This window comes from Dama dama, chromosome 22 (genome assembly GCF_033118175.1).
Source record: "Dama dama isolate Ldn47 chromosome 22, ASM3311817v1, whole genome shotgun sequence".
NCBI classification, from domain to species: Eukaryota; Metazoa; Chordata; class Mammalia; order Artiodactyla; family Cervidae; genus Dama; species Dama dama.
Genome location: NC_083702.1, coordinates 22,996,612 through 23,010,430, shown reverse-complemented (window position 1 = coordinate 23,010,430; position 13,819 = coordinate 22,996,612).

The following is a 13,819-nucleotide window of genomic DNA, read 5'->3' as shown; positions in this document are numbered from 1 at the left end:
GCTGGTGGTCTCTAAGGGCTCTTCGGGCACCAGTATTTTAGGGGTCTGAATCACCAAGGTTAAGATGAGGTTCATGACACCAAGAAAAAGATATCAAGTTGACAGAGGGGGTAAAAGCAGAGGGGGGTCATGACTTTGGGAATTCCCTACCCCCAACATCCCCCGATCCCTAACTCCCACAAGAAATTCTGGGAAAGCTAATGAGAAAAACGTGAGTGCATTTTCTTTTTCCTGTTGCTCCCGGCTGGCTGGCTGGCTGGCTGGCAGACCCAGGGCTGCATCCAGGGGAGGCTTGTGGACATGTCTATTTGGAAGCGCTGCCCGTGGTCACTGTGCCCATCAGTCCCCACATTTCTGTTTACTGCAGATTTCCCACCTAAGCCTCTAAGCACTCTCCGTTTTGTTTTGTTTTTTTAATAGTATCTTGTGTTTATTTCTCTGGAATCTTCCCTGGTGGCTCAGACGGTTAAGAGTCTGTCTGCAACGCGGGAGACCTGAGCTCAATCCCTGGGTTGGAAAGATCCTCTAGAGAAGGAAATGGCAACCCACTTCAGTATTCTTACCTGGAAAAATCTCATGAACAGAGAAGCCTGGTGGGCTACAGTCCAAGGGGTCACAAAGAGCTGGACACGACTGAGCGACTAACCTGCACAGCATCTTGTTCTTTCATATTTATTTATTTATTTGGCTGCACTGGATCTTAGTTGTGGCAATTGGGATCTTGTCCCCTGACCAGAAATCAAACCCTGGCCCCCCTGCATTGGGAGAGCTGAGTCTTAGACTCTGGACCACCAGGGAAGTCACAACACTCTCTCTTCTAACCTCCTTTTCTCTTCCCATGTGTACCCAGTCACTCAGTCTTGTCTCTTTGCAACCCCAAGGACTGTAGCCTGCCAGCTCCTCTGTCCATGGGATTCTCTAGGCAAGGATACTGGAGTGGGTTGCCTTGCCCTCCTCCAGGGGATCTTCCCGACCCAAGGATCGAACTCCCGTCTCTTATGTCTCCTACATTGGCAGGCAGATTGTCTACCACTGTGCCACCTGGAAAACTTTTTATCAATAGCCAGCCCAGCCCCATCCAGGACTGCGGTGAGGCCCTCAGGGCACCAAATTTAAGGTGGCACCAACTCAGCCCTGAGAGTGGGCACCTCCTTAAATGCTGAACCCTGGGCACCTTGCCCTGCCCCAGAATCCTTGCGGGTCCAGCTCTCTGGGAGGTGGGGAAGCCTGAGGAGAGGGCACTAGCTGAGTAATTTTGTGATGCCCCCAAAGAAGACAGGGAGGGACCTAGTATCTGAAATATTTCACTTGCTGATGGTCAGGAGAGCAAGGTTGAGGCCCTTAGAAATCAGTGAGAGAAAAAGCCTAAAGGGAGTCTAAATGGAGTTCTGCTCCTCTGAGTGTTATCCGACTTCGAGTGAGCGGTGGCATTGTTGACGGACAAGAAGGGAAGCCCACGTGACTGGAAATGAGAGGAGAGAGACTCACAATAAGGGCACTTGTTCCCAAGGCTGGAGGGAACCTGCATTCAGCCGCAAGGCCAGCAGGGATCACTTTCCATGAGGACGGGCCTGGGTTTGCCCAAGGACGCAGTCCCTGCTGACCCCTCCCTCACCACCACCCCCTCCACAGCCGACCATCCCAGCCAGGACCCCACCCTTGACTGCAGGACAGAACTGGTCACACAGGCAGCTCTCCCTAACGTCCTGGTGCTCGGACCCTCTCACCAAGGCCCCCTCGGCATTCAGGGCTGTAGAACCTCAGACCGGGGCTGCCCTTTTCTCTGCCCGCCCTTCCTCACCAGCAAGATGGAAGGTGCCACATGCCAACCACCACCTGCTCCCGCCCCTGACCTCCATTAAATCCCAGTTAAGAAGCATGTGAGGAATTCCTTGGAGGTCCAATGGTTAGGACTCCTCTCTTCCACTGCAGGGGGCATGGGTCTGATCCTGGTCAGGGAACTAAGATCCCTCCATGCCGCTCAGCAAGGTCAAAAGAAGAAGGAAGGAGGAGGAAGAGAAGCATCTGAGTTGGGGTGGGGCGAGGTGGGGGGAACCCAGGGGAATTCTGTGTCCTCGGGTCAATTACACTCGGAACAGCACGGATCACTGAACCTCAGCGCCTGCCAGCTTCCTACTAACCGTGGCCTTTCCATCCAATTGCTAAACCATACAAGGAGCATCTGAGAGCCAACTACACAAGCATCGCAGGGAACGTAATATGAAAAAGATGCTACTCAGTCTCTACCTCTGGAGGGAATCTCCACCTTTTTTTTTTTAGCCATTTAGCCGCCGGGGATGATCTTCTGTATAACATGCTGGGGATTCATAAGGAAACTGCCTTGAACGAGCTCCACCCGGAGGGGAGGTGGATGTAATGGAACAAAAGTATGCATTGTAGAGAGTAGCATAGGAACATATATACTAACATACGTAAAATAGATGGCCCAATGGGAATTTGCCGTATGACTCAGGAAACTCAAACCAAGGCTTTGGGACAACCTAGAGGGGTGGGATGGGGAGGGAGGTGGGTGGGAGGCTCAAGAGGAAGGGGACACACATAGGTATACCTATGGCTGGCCCGTGTTGATGTGTGGCAGAAACCAACACAATATGGTAATTATCCTTCAGTTAAAAATAAATAAATTGAGAAAAAAATACAGCTTTGGAACACGAAGTATCCATTGTGTTGCATGCTATACCGAAGAAACACACAGGGCCACGGCTGGGCACAAAAGGCCACAGCGTGCAGAGTAGCCCTCCCAAGAGGTAGGGGAGGGGCAAGGCTTAAAGGATGGGTAAGGTTTTCAGGTGGAGAGGGAGGAGGGTGAGTGAGGGGGAGGACACTTCAGGCCAAGGGGACAGAATTTGCCAAGGCACCAAGGTTGTGACAGCCCTGCCCAGCAATGCAGCATGGACACCAAGTGTGGGCAGCAGGCAATGAAGCCAGACAAGCAGACCGTGGCCAGGTGGTGAGTGGAGGGCCAGACTCATCCCGGAAGCAGACAGGCACTGCAGCAGGAAGAAGGCGGCTCACCTGGGGCGGGGGACGGGCAGGCTCTGCTGGGGTCCTCAATGCAGTGACCAGGGTCCTTATAAGAAGAGGACAAGGGGACTTTCCTGGCAGCCCAGGGGTTGAGAATCCATGGTTCCACTGCAAGGGACAGAGGTCTGATCCCTGATCGGGGAACTAAGGGGGCTCCCCAGGTGGTCCTAGTGGTAAAGAATTGGCCTGCCAATGCAGGAGACATAAGAGACATGGGTTCGATCCCTGTGTTGGGAAGATCCCCTGGAGGAGGGCATGGCAACTCACTCCGGTATTCTTGCCTGGAGAATCCCCATGGACAGAGGAGCTTGGCAGGCTGTGGTCCATGGGGTCACAAAGAGTCGGACATGACTGAAGAGTCTTAGCCCGCATGCACAGGGACCTAAGATCCCACATGTGCCCTGGGGCTAAAAAAAAAAAAGAAAAAAAGGACGAGGACATGGAGACATACACAGGTACAGACGAGGCAGAGACACAAAGGAGGCCACGGGAAGGCAGAGGCTGGGGTTGCTCTGCCACCAGCCAAGGAGCATCAAGGATGGACAACAGCCTCCAGAAGGTTCTCCTTCAGTGCTCCAGGAGGCACCAGCCCCACCCACACCTGGGCTTCAGACTTCCAGCCTCCCAAACAAACTTCAGTTGCTCTGGTCTATTGTACTTTGTTACGCAGCCCTGGGAAACTAGGGCACTCTGGAATGAAGGCATCTGTGTGTCATCCAGCAGGTTCTGTGAAATGCGGAGAGGAGCCCAGCTGGCACGGCGGGAGACCCAGGTCTTTGTCTTGATGCGGCCATGGTTCCATCTTCCCACGTCCAGGAGGTCAAAGTGGAGAAGTGGTGAGTGCGGAGGATAAACACGTGAGACTCGGGAGACACGACACTCGAGGGCCCAGGAGCAGCCTGTTGGGGAACCCGAGCTTGCGGGCAGTGTGCTGGCCAACCTCCAGCCCTGCCTCTTGTGATCAAACCATTAAAAATGCAGGGGTTATAGCTCACACTCGCCCACCTTCTCTGGAACTGGCTTTACTACTGGGCTCATCTTCAGGGTCTTGATTCCAAGGAAAGTTATGAGCTGAAGCTGCCACGTGAGACAGGTGCCACCAGTGACCCCAAGGCTGGAGTGGAGAACCCTGTTAAGTGCCCAAACTGGTTCAGCGGTGAGAAACCTAATACAGTTGCCAGTCTCCTCTTCCAGCTCCCTCACACCTGCCCAGTGGATCTGCCCTGACCTCCCTCTCTCCTTTCTCTGTCTCTGTCTCCCGCTCTGGCTGTGCTCGACCCAGGGCAGGGAGTCAGTGATGAGAGGGACTCACATTAGAATGAATTTCCATGACTTGACCCTTGGGGTCAGGAAGATCTGCCCTGAATCTTGTAAACAGCTCCAGGATCTGTTTCCTCATCTGAACAAAGGAAGCTGATTTCACTGAATTCATGGTGTTGTCAGGAGCATCACATGGAGTTAGTGTGAGGCATTGGCGATTCAGCAATGTGCACGCACTCACGTGGATTTCCAACCCTGAAGACAGGAAGGCACCTTCCTGAGCCTGTGCATGAAAGACAGGCAAAACCGGGAAACGAGCCAAATTGTCCTTCGGTATCTGGCCCTTGTCAAGTCTCTCCCTCGTGTCCAGCTACCCAAACACTCTTATATTTCCCATATGCTGCTCAATCAGTGGCTAATTCCAAGGAAAACACAGACTTAAACTGGAGCGAAACTCCTGTGGAAAGACGCTAGGCTGGCATTGGGCAACACCCCAGGGGCCCCCCACCAACGGGGACACACACCCATGGTACCTCTAAACCGCCCTGGCCCGAGGCAAGTGCAGAGCAAAATAAGACTGCTGTTGGCCCTACCGCTGCCTGCCAGCCACTTCCTTATTTTCCTGGTGCTACCCCAAACCACCACCGCTTGAAACATCTTTTCAAGAAAGCGACAGGTGTGGCTTTGGGAGGGAACAATGTAAATAGGCACCAACAAAAGAAAAGAAGACAAAGTTAACGGAAAGTGGACGAAGACCAAGCCGACCTCATGTTGGTAAAGATGAAGGCCCCAGGTATTTCTGGGGTGACTAGTCAGTTTCCCAGAACCAAGGCTAGTCTTGGGTCCCTTGAGGAAGATTTCTGGATTGAAACTTAAGGAAACTTTATTTTCTCATTGTAAAGAAATATGGCTCTCCTCCATATTAATACTGTATGCGTGTGATATTGTTGTTGTTCAGTCACTAAGTCATGTCCAACTCTTTGCAACCCCACGAAATGCAGCACACCAGGTTCCCCTATCCCTCACTATCTCCCGGAGTTTGCTCAGATTCATGTCCATTGAGTCAACGATGCCATCCATCTATCTCATCTTCTGCTGCCTTCTTCTCTTTTTGTCTTCAATCTTTCCCAGCATCAGGGTCTTTTCCAATGAGTTGGTTCTTCACAGCAGGTGGCCAAAGTATTGGCGCTTCAGCTTCGCATCAGTCCTTCCAATGAATATTCAGCCTTGATTTCCTTTAGGATTGACTGGTTTGATCCCTTTGCAGTCCAAGGGACTCTCAAGAGTCTTCTCCAACACCACAGTTCAAAAGCTTCAATTCTTTGGCACTCAGCCCTCTTTATGGTCCAACTCTCATATCCATACATGACTACTGAAAAAACCAAAACTTTGACTAATGGACCTTTGTTGGCAAAGTGATGTCTCTGCTTTTTAATATGCTGTCTAGGTATATATGCACACTTTGCAATGTTGAACTATTAGTTAATAATTGGGGGTGAGGTAAACAGCACAGTATGCCTGGCCCATGATGCATACAGTATCAGTGATTAGCAGCTCTAGGTGGGAATAAGCTTGACCAATAAGAGGACTGAAGTTCAGAAAGGCCAAGGGGCCTCCCAATGCAGGGGGCCCAGATTTGATCCCTGGTCAGGGAAACAAGATTCCACACACCACAAGTTAGAGTTTGCATGCCACGACTAAAGATCCCACATGCCGCAGGGAAGATCAAAGACCCCATGTGCTTCAACTAAGACCCAACACAGTCAAACAAATAAAAATAAATATTAAAATTTAAAAAGAGGTCATGTGAGCACACAGTGAGATGGTGGATCGACCTCAGAATGAAACGACCTTGCCAGCACTTTGATCTGGACTTCCAGCCTCAAGAAGCAGGAGAAAATAAACCTCTGTTGTTGCTTCCCCATCAGTTGTGTTTTGTTAAGGCAACCCAAGCAGACTCAGACGACCAGTTCACTTTCTTTTCCACAATTGTGACACCTGGCATCCAGAGTCTAGTTTCTGTAGCACTTGGGTCTTCTGTCTCATATTTTATGTTTCCAGAAACTCTCCAGTGCAGATGTTATTATCCTCAAATTATGGATGAGGAAACTGAAGAGATCAAACCAGTCCATCCTAAGGGAAATCAACCCTGAATATTCATTGGAAGGACTGATGCTGAAGCTGAAGCTCCAATTCTTTGGCCACCTGATGCAAAGAGCTGACTCATTGGAAAAGACCCTGTGCTGGGAAAAATAGAGGGCAGGAGGAGAAGGGGACGACAGAGGATGAGAGGGTTGGAGGGCATCATTGACTCAATGGACGTGAGTTTGAGAAAGCTCCAGGAAATAGTGAAGGACAGAGAAGCCTGTAGTCTATAGGGTTGCAGAGAGTCAGACACGACTTAGGAACAGAACAACAACAGACAGGTTTGGAGAGGCAAGTGGCCTGCACATCGGTCAACCTGCAGAATGTGGAGCCGTGTGCACACACCCAGGCCCTCCTGACTCCACAGTCAGGCCATTTTCAGGGGATCACTTGCCTCGGCCCCCTCGGCCCACATGTGGCTGACTCTCCAGGGACCTCAGGGCCGGGTCACTGCCATGATTTCCCTGACAGCTCTGGCAGCCTCACCCTGCTGAGTTCATTTGCAGCTGGCCCTGCCCTGAGGCCTCAAACAGCTTGCTTCTTTTAGCTTTGGCAGGAGCTGTGGCTCCTCCCCTCCTCTCTCTTTCCCAGGTGAAAAGAATTGACAAATTGACTTCACTGGGGCCAGCCTGGCATTTCTTAGCAACCGCCTCCATTCACCGCTTGTGTTCCGTGATTAGGATTTGGTGCCATTGCTGTATTTCTGTACATTCTGAGAGGCATAACTGAGTATTCATCAGGGACCTCATTTCCTAGCTGCAGCTCACCTGTAACTTTAAGGGCTTCTGGAACACAAAGAGAAGGGGATGCTTCTGGCCCGGGGTCTCCTGTCCCCTCCCCTCTCCACTGATTCCACATCCTTCCCCATTTTTCCTCTGTGTTCTGAACTCTTTGTTTTGTTTTTTTTCTGTTGTTTTTTTTTTTCCCCCCTTCTAATATTTATTTGACTGGGCTGGGATCTTTGATCTTCTTTGCAGGGTCTTTAATTGTGGCATGCAAACTCTTAGTTGCAGCATGTGGGATCTAGTTCCCCAACAAGGGATCGAACCCAGGCCCCCTGCATTGGGAGTGTGGAGTCTTAGCCACTGGACCACCAGGGTAGTCTCTGTTCTCTGTTTTAAGCCGACATCTGTTGAGAACCATGTGATGCCAGGCCCAGCATTAGTTGCTTTATAGGCCTTCTTTCAATCCTTTTTCCCTCCCAGGAAGAAGCTGATAAACACATTCTTGGCAAGGGAAACCAGACAGATATGGTTTAATGGGTCATTTAGCCCTGGGACACTTTAGTGGAAACAGAACTTCCACCAAAGCTGAGTCTGCCATTGTAAATACAAAAGTATTAGTCAGCCAGTTAAGGAAGGCAGTGCTTGGTTTGGTGTAGTTTGATAGATGGGAGGTACCTTCCTTTGAGACGCTGGATCATGTTATGAGATGCAGGGTCACCTGTTCCTCTTTTTCAAGGTTGTTACCTTGGCAAGCATTGTTACAGGGAAGAATCTATTTCTTTTACTTCAACTTTTATTTCCCATTGCTTTCGTTCATGAAAAGGGTACTGTCTGTGCATAATGACCAACCTCAGGAAACCTGCTCTGAGATATTTGCAAAATTAATTTGCCTTTTTACTTTAATTCCTCACCTCCTCCTCAATTCTGTTCTATAAAAGAACCTAGCATCCAGACCCCAACAAGATGGTTATTTTGAGACATTAGTCTGCCATCTTCTCTGTCTGCCAGCTTTCCAAATAAAGTCATTACTCCTTGCCTCAACACTTTGTCTGTAGACTTACTGACAGAACCAGCTTGGACTCAGTAACAGTATTGATAGGGACAGAGTGAAGGACAAAGTAGGTGACTAAATAGTTAATCCCACTAGGGGACTGTAAGTAGGAAAATACGGGAGACCCTGTAAGTTAATGATTCCTCAAGAAAGCAGGTTTGCTTAACCACAAAACCAAGCTGGCATGCTTAGCAACAAAACCAGGCAACAGAAGCATGAGACATGCCCCCAAAACAATAAAACAATGGGCGCATGAGACCCACATCCTGCCCAGTGAGCTCAGTAAGTTAATGATCCCTAGGATACGCTCTCTGAACACATAAAAAACAATAATTTGAGGACCTAGATTGACCACCCAGGGACAAGAAAACTCCTCTGCCCAACCTGTAGGAGGAGCTGATGATGGAAGCATGGTGTCTACTCAAGAAAGACAAAGAAGTTCTTTTCCCCTTCCCCACTTGTCCTTTGATTATAAAACTGTAACACAGTAAATTCTCAGGGCAGGACACACCCCTCACCCGTCAGTTTATAAACCTCACAAGCATCCTATTCTAATTCAGTTCAGTTCATTTCAATTCAGTCGCTCAATCGTGTCTGACTCTTTGTGACCCTGTGGACTGCAGCATACCAGGCTTCCCTGTCCATCACCAACTCCTGGAGCTTACTCAAACTCATGTCCATTGAGTCAGTGATGCCATCCAACCATCTTATCCTCTGTCACCGCTTTCTCCTCCTGCCTTCAATCTTTCCCAGCATCAGGGTCTTTTCCAATGAGTCAGTTCTTTGCATCAGATGGCCAAAGTATTGGAGTTTCAGCTTCAGCATCAGTCGTTCCAGTGAATATTCAGGACTGATTTCCTTTAGGATGGACTGGTTGGGTCTCCTTGCAGTCCAAGGGACTCTCAAGAGTCTTCTCCAGCACCACAATTTGAAAGCATCAATATTTGGCACTCAGCTTTCTTTATAGTCCAACTTTTACATCTGTACATGACTACTGGAAAAACCATAGCTTTGACTAGACAGACATTTGTTGGCAAAGTAATGTCTCTGCTTTGTAAAATGCTGTTTAGGTTGGTCATAGCTTTTTTCCAGGGAGGAAGCATCTTTTAATTTCATGGCTGCAGTCACCATCTGCAGTGATTTTGGAGCCCAAGAAAATAAAGTATCTCACTGTTTCCATTGTTTCCCCATCTATTTGTCACAAAGTGATGGGACAAGATGCCATGATCTTAGATTTCTGAAAGTTGACTTTTAAGCCAACTTCTTCACTCTCCTCTTTCACTTTCATCAGGAGGCTCTTTAGTTCTTCTTCACTTACTCCCATAAGGGTGCTGTCATCTACATATCTGAGATTATTGATATTTCTCCCAGAAATCTTTTTTTTTCCCCCCAGAAATCTTGATTCCAGCTTGTGCTTCACCCAGCCTGGCATTTTCATGATGTACCTGCATATAAGTTAAATAAGCAAGGTGACAATATACAGCCTTGACATACTCCTTTCCCAATTTGGAATCAGTCTGCTGTTCCATGTACAGTTCTAACTGTTGCTTCTTGACCTGCATACAGATTTCTCAGGAGGCAGGTCAGGTGGTGTGATATTCCCATCTCTTTAAGAATTTTCCACAGTTTGTTGTGATCCATGCAGTCAAAGGCTTTGGCATAGCCAATAAAGCAGATGTTTTTCTGGAACTCTCTTACTTTTTCTTTTTTTTTTTTTTTTTCTCTTACTTTTTCGATGACCCAACAGATGTTGGCAATTTGATCTCTGGTTCCTCTGCCTTTTCTAAATCCAGCTGAACATCTGGAAGTTCACAGTTCATGTGCTGTTGAAGCCTGGCTTGGAGAATTTTGAGTATTACTTTACTAGTGTGTGAGATGAGTGCAATTGTGCGGTAGTTTGAGCATTCTTTGACATTGCCTTTCTTTGAGATTGGAATGAAAATTGACCTTTTCCAGTCCTGTGGCCACTGCTGAGTTTTCCAAATTTGCTGGAATATTGAGTGCAGCACTTTCACAGCGTCATCTTTTAGGATTTGAAATAGCTCAACTGGAATTCCATCTCCTCCACTTGTTTTGTTTGTAGTGATGCTTCCTAAGGCCTACTTGACTTCACATTCCAGGATGTCTGGCTCTAGGTGAGTGATCACACCATCATGGTTATCTGGGTCATGAAGATCTTTTTTGTATAGTTCTGTGTATTCTTGCCACCTCTTCTTAATATCTTCTGCTTCTGTTAGGTCCATACCATTTCTGTCCTTTATTGTGCCCATCTTTGCATGAAATGTTCCCTTGGTATCTCTAATTTTCTTGAAGAGATCTCTAGTCTTTCCCATTCTATTGTTTTCCTCTATTTCTTTGCACTGATCACTGAGGAAGGCTTTCTTATATCTCCTTGCTGTTCTTTGGAACTATGCATTCAAATGGGTATATCTTTCCTTTTCTCCTTTGCTTTTAGCTTCTCTTCTTTTCTCAGCTATTTGTAAGACCTCCTCAGACAACCATTTTGCCTCTTTGCATTTCTTTTTCTTGGGGATGGTCTTGATCACTGCCTCTTGTACAATGTCATGAACCTCTGTCCATAGTTTTTCAGGCACTCTGTCTACGAGATCTAATCCCTTGAATCTATTTCTCACTTCCACTGTATAATCGTAAGGGATTTGATTTAGGTCATACCCAAATGAACTTAGCCTCTTGCTGAATTATTTTCTGTGCTGAGACATAAAGGACTGTGGTACCAGAGCTCTTTGGAGTCCCAGTAAACAACACCTAATGGTTTCAGTATCATTACTCAGTTGACCGGAGAAGGCAATGGCATCCCACTCCAGTACTCTTGCCTGGAAAATCCCATGGACGGAGGAGCCTGTTAGGCTGCAGTCCCGCTAAGAGTCAGACACGACTGAACGACTTCACTTTCACTTTTCACTTTCATGCATTGGAGAAGGAAATGGCAACCCCCTCCAGTGTTCTTGCCTAGAGAGTCCCAGGGACGGGGGAGCCTGGTGGGCTGCCGTCTGTGGGGTCGCACAGAGTCTGACATGACTGAAGCGACTTAGCAGCAGCAGCAACTCAGTCGATAACACAATGGTACTTACTACGCACCTTCTGTGTGAAGGGATTATATTACTCTTGCAACACAAAGATCTCTAGACAAAGGAGGTTGCTGAACTTGAAACTGCAGAAAGTTTGTGAATGTTTCTTGACCTCTTTCAGGGGAGATGTTTCATGTCATTCTGAGATTTTCAACGACCTTCAACTGGCTCATGATTCAGAATGACTGCTTTACAGATTTGTTATAAAGCTCCAGATATTAAGATACTTTGTAAGAAGAACAAACATATGTAACTAATATGTTCTAATATTAGTAACATATGAATTAATATGTAAACACATAGAAAAATGAAGTCCCTGTTCTCTGTTGCCATCTGTCATGGAGGCATGGAACAGAAGTACCCTCTCCCATTTTCATTCTCCCATGTGCTCAAGGAGCATCAATCTGTTCTCGAAAAAGGCCTGGTTATCCAAGCTACTCCATCCAAGGCACTTGACTGAGTTGGAAGGCCCAGAAACTGACTGATCTCTTCTTTAGCCTCATCCCTTTGGTACTGTTGCATGTGTGCATGCTAAGTCACTTCAGTCATGTCCAACTCTATGGGACCCCATGGACTGTAGCCCACCAGGCTCCTCTGTCCATGGGATTTCCCAGGCAAGAATACTGGAGTGGGTAGCCATGCCCTCCTCCAGGGGATCTTCCTGACTCAGGGATCAAACCCACATCTCTTAAGTCTCCTGCATTGGCAGGCAGGTTCTTTACCTGCCTTGGTAGTAGTACTACTACCAAGTATTGTTACTCCTCAGAAATCATTGTTTAGTTTTGTCCTTGGTAGACTGCCGTGAGTGAAAGGAGTCATCAAGCTAAGCGATTTTAAGTACATACACACAAATACACACACAGACACACTCGCGTACATATTTATATTGTAATTTAAGTCAACAGACATCCTGCTTAGCCGTTTGGTTCATTCATGCATGCATTTAATCAACATTTATTGTCTTACTTGGAACCAGGCTCTGGAGTTAAGGACAGAAGTCAAGTAGGTCCCGTCCTTAAGGCCTTCACAGTCTAATGAGAGATAGATACCTAAGCACATGATTTATGAGACCGTGGGTTAAATGCAGAGAAGTAAATAATTGGGAATTCAAAAGAAAGAGGATGATTTCTCCTGGAGGGATGAAGGCAGGAAAGGCTTCACAGAAGTGACTCATGAGGTGAAATATAAAGGAATGAAAACGGCTCATTTGTAGAGACATGGATTGACCTACAGTCTGTCATACAGAGTGAAGTAAAATCAGAAAGAGAAAAACAAATATCGTATATTAACACACACATGTGGAATCTGGGAAAATGATACAGATGAGCCTATTCACAGAGCAGGAACAGAGAGGCAGACATAGAGAACGGACATGTGTGCTTGGAGAGGGGGGAGGGGAGGGGTGGGTCGAACTGAGAGAGTAGCATTGAGATAAACACAGTGCCGTGTGTAAAACAGACAGCCAGTGGGAAGCTGCCGTAAAACAGGGAGCTCAGCTCGGGGCTCTGTGATGACCTAGACGGGTGGGATGGGGTGCGGTGGGAGGGAGCTTCAGCAGGGAGGGGACATAAGTATGCGTATAGCTGATTCATGTTGTAGAGCAGAAGCTAACACAACATTGTAAAGCATGTATACTCCAATTTTAAAAATAGAAGTGATTTATGAGCTGAAGAATAAGCTAAGGCCAGACGTAACAGCGACACAGTGCGTGCTGCCCCTCCAGAGGGGCACCTCCCCCTGGGAAGCACTCACTCAACACTTGCTAATCTAACACCCATGGGTGCGCAGCACTAAACGCCCAGTCTTCCACTCTGCAATGGCAATAACACATAGTCAAAGCACCCATGGGCCCTGCCCCGTTCCCCTGAGTGAGAAAAACAATTTGCATTGCAAACATCTTGGCTGGGGTGGAGGGCACTTTACAGCAGGTGTTCCCGAGCCTAAGCATTTTATAATCCAATTCAAGTCTACTCCCATCTCTGGCTAAGTGAAAGCCAGCCTTTGACATGAGCTGTGTCAGGAAGGCCCATCTAACCCCCAAATCTCCTGCCAGAAAGAACCCTGTCATCTACCTGGAGGTGGACCACCAGCATCAGTCAGATTCTGACTTTGAAATGCTAGTTTGCTGTGAAACGCCCCGTGCGTTGGAATCACAGAGTCTTAACCACAGGACCCCAGGGAAGTCCCCTCCTCTCCTAACAGTTGCTAAATATGGTCCCCCCTTTGAAGTCTGCTCTGCCTACACCTGTGAAGTGTCAGCCATATCGGGGCACAGACGTCCCCAAACCAGAACCCAGGCCTGGCTGCCCAGGGTTCTGGAAAGATAAAACAACACATGGAAGAGAGCTATTTAACTGGGGATCCTTCTGCTCAGCTCCTGAACCCAAGCCAGCCTTCACAACTTTAAGTAGGTGGCTTAACCCTTTCCTCCTCAGCTTCCCAGTCTGTAGGTTGGGGTTAACACCTTCTCCAGACTTCTAGATCTGTCCATCCACAGTGGTTGC